Below are 3,121 nucleotides of genomic sequence, written 5' to 3'. Positions count from 1 at the left end.
CGGCCCTTCGGCACCGCATCGGCAGCCCTTCGTGCACCGCCTTGGAGCCCCTCCTCTTTGCGTGCGGCGAGAAGTTGAGTTTCAGCCCGAGCAGAAGAGCCGTGGGGTTTTTCACGCAGCTTGATGGTGTTTTGTTTTGTTTTGTTTTGTTTCCTCGCGTGGTTGTTTGTCTGTTTTTCAGGTTGTCCCTTCGATGTTGGCAGGATTTGCTGAGGTGGGCGCTGCCCTGCGAGGCTCCGTGTGCCAGCCAGGTAATGCTGGGCTGGGTGTGCACGGCTGTGTCTGAGAGCTCCTCCACGGCACAGCGTCCTTAGGGTTGGAAGGGACCCTCAAAGGTCCTGCTGAGCAGGGGCACACACAGCTCCGTCGGAGCTCCACACACAGCTCCGTCAGCGCTCTGAGCCCACCCAGCCTGACCTTGGCTGTCTGCAGGGATGTCACCGTCTCTCTGTACAACCCGATGGACGTGGAGAGCCACGCTGCTGTGCAGTGCTCCCTTTCTTCGTTGATTGGTGAGCCCCAGGTGGGCTGGGAGTCACTTTGCCAATGGTTTGTGTGCTGCTTGAGAGCACTGACAGCAGCCGAGCCACTGCCGTGAGTTTGGTTAACAGCTGTGCAGTGCTGCCCTTTAAAAACGCTTTGTACTTTCAGTTTTCTTATTCGTGTTCCTGAAACTGAGTGTGCATTGTGTCAGTTTCCGTGTTCTGCTGTTGGCTGCTGTGGCTGTCCAGGCAAAAAAAGTGAACATTCTCATTTCCACATTGGGAAATTTGAGAAATGTTGGCCTGAAGAATTACTCAAGTTGTTGGTTTTTTTTTTCCTCCTGTCTTTCCTTGGTTTCCTTTTCCTTGGTTAGTGTATGTGATGCTGTACTGCCAGGTGATATATTGTAAAGTAATATTTGGGCACCTCAATACAGAAAAGACATGGAGGTGCTGGAGCAGGTCCAAAGAAGGGCAGCAAGGCTTGTGAGGAGCTTGGAGAATATTGGCCTATGAGGAGAGACTGAAAGAACTGGGGCTGTTCAGTCTGGGGAAAAGGAGGCTGAGGGGAGACCTTATTGCTCTCTTTCAGTATCTGGAAGGTGCTTACAGCAGAGTGGGGCTGGTCTCTTCTCACTGGTGACAGGACAAGGGGAAATGGCCTCAAGTTGCACCAGGGTAAGTTTAGGCTGGATATAAGGAAAAGAACTGCTTTACAGAAAGGGTTGTTAAGCACTGCAATGGGCTGCCCAAGGAGGTGGTTGAGTCACCATCCCTGGATGTGTTTAAAATCCGTTTGGATGTGGTGCTCAGGGACATGATTTAGCAGAGGGTTGTTGGAGTTAGGGTAGGATGGCTAGGTTGTGGTTGGACTCGATGATCTTGAAGGTCTTTTCCAACCTGAGTGATTCTATGATTCTATAAAATGCACTCAGAGGAATGAAGGTAACCCAGAAGCATCTGTTTGAGGCCACTGCTTTGTGTATTTCCAAAGGATATTTTAGATTAGTGCAGAGTTTGGATAAAAGAGTGTTACTGACCAGTAGCTAGTGAAGATGGAAAGAATTAACCACTGTAGGGCAGTTCCAGCAGTAATCTCTCATCAGAACGAGTGCTGTTAGTGAGGCTGGCTGTGGTCTGTGCTGCACCTCCTCCAAAGGTATTTGCCAGACTGCCCAGTTCACCTTATGATTCCAACGCTGTTCTGAGCCTTGCAGTCCTGCTGTGCTTTCCTCTGCAGCTCCCAGTGGTAGCTGTCCCAGGCTGCTTTTGCCTTGACTGTACCATCCTGTTGTTTAAATCTTCCTTGGGATTCTGCTGCTTCTCTTGCAGAGGGTTCTTGTTTTCTTTTGCAGATCTCTGAGAGCCCTATGAGCCCCCAGCCTGACTTGCTCATTACTGTCCTGTGTTGTTGGGAATGCAGATGCTGTGGTAGCAGTAGACACTCAGGATTGCCCCCAGCTCCTGCTTGCTTGCAGCAGGCTGCTGCTCCTCTTGCAGGCAGTTTGGAAGGGCAAACTCCTACTGTCCGTGAGCTTTCTCATTCATCGCATTATTTACCAATACTAACATAAATTACAGTGGTGAACGGTATAGAAAACTTAAGTAGAAGCTGTGATGCAAAAAGAAGGGCTTATGTGGCATCACTGGTAGAACACAGGCTTTTTCAGTCAGCCTATACATACTGTGCACTCAGTACCACAGGGTGGCATTAAGAGTGGCAGCTTCCAATTCCTCGTAACCAGGATCCTTCAGGGAGGAGCTTCGTGCTTCCACTCATCTGCTAGCTGCTCTTCTTACAAGCTTTTTATTTCTCAAAGAAGGCTCTTTGCATATCGTTTCCTTTTAAAATTCCTTTTAAAAGGGAAGGGAACTCCCTTAGCACAGCTGTGGGCAGTCTGTAGGGTCAGTGCTGCCAACCCTGGTAGGAAAGGAGAGTTTTCCAGTTGGCACAGTTCTCAGAGTTGCCCTCTGAGCACAGCCTGCTTCTCTTAGCATTATCACTGCTGCTTCTTAACTTTGTGCTTTCAGGATTATTTGGTGATAAGGACTCAAATTTGTAACATTTATGTTGAGTTATGCTTTATGGATTTTTCTCTCAGTGCCAAAGAGAAATCATGATTGTAATGTGTACATTTGGTTTAGTGTTTAAATAGTTCCTACTGATTACCTGTGGCTAAGCTTAGCTTCGTGGCTCTTTTGCAGTCATGTGGGCTTTCAAGGCTCTCCGGAAGGAATGGAAGTGTTTGAACCTCTCAGCTGTGCTAAAGCAATGCACATACGTAACAAAATGTGCCGATGAACCTTATAGGTAAACTTAATTTGGAAGACATGGGAAGGGGCTTTGTAATGTGCTATCTGTTGGGGAACTTTTGCTGGCCAACTTATGTATTTAAAAATGAATGGTGTTGCAATCGATACCCACTTGTATCTCAGTTTTTAATAGTTTGAGTATATGAAGTAGGCACTATTAAACACTTAAAAAGTTATTAAAGGAAAACACCTTTGTGTTCTTGATCCCTGTGCCCAACTTATGTGCATCCTTCCCTTTTTGGAGGGCGCTTATAAACAGGAAGGGGAACGGCTGTTTGTGAGGGTGGGTAGTGATAGGACAAGGGGGAATGGTTTTAAACTGAGAC

The 3,121-nt window shown here is 47.6% G+C and overlaps 1 protein-coding gene across 11 annotated transcripts in view; it reads left to right on the top strand.

Moving 5' to 3' along the window:
* Positions 1-6: 6 nt before the first annotated feature.
* The window catches only part of DTNB (dystrobrevin beta), a 140,912-nt gene continuing 137,797 nt past the window's right edge, over positions 7-3,121 (top strand). For all 11 annotated transcript variants that reach the window (XM_031552623.1, XM_031552630.1, XM_031552628.1 and 8 more), the window contains exon 1: positions 7-251. The gene's annotated coding sequence lies outside the window, so the exon portion shown is untranslated. The remainder of the gene's footprint in view (positions 252-3,121) is intronic.

Source organism: Meleagris gallopavo, chromosome 2, assembly GCF_000146605.3.
Source record: "Meleagris gallopavo isolate NT-WF06-2002-E0010 breed Aviagen turkey brand Nicholas breeding stock chromosome 2, Turkey_5.1, whole genome shotgun sequence".
In the NCBI taxonomy this organism is placed as follows: Eukaryota; Metazoa; Chordata; class Aves; order Galliformes; family Phasianidae; genus Meleagris; species Meleagris gallopavo.
Note: the sequence above shows the minus strand (reverse complement) of the source record. Positions and strands in the feature narration are given on the sequence as shown.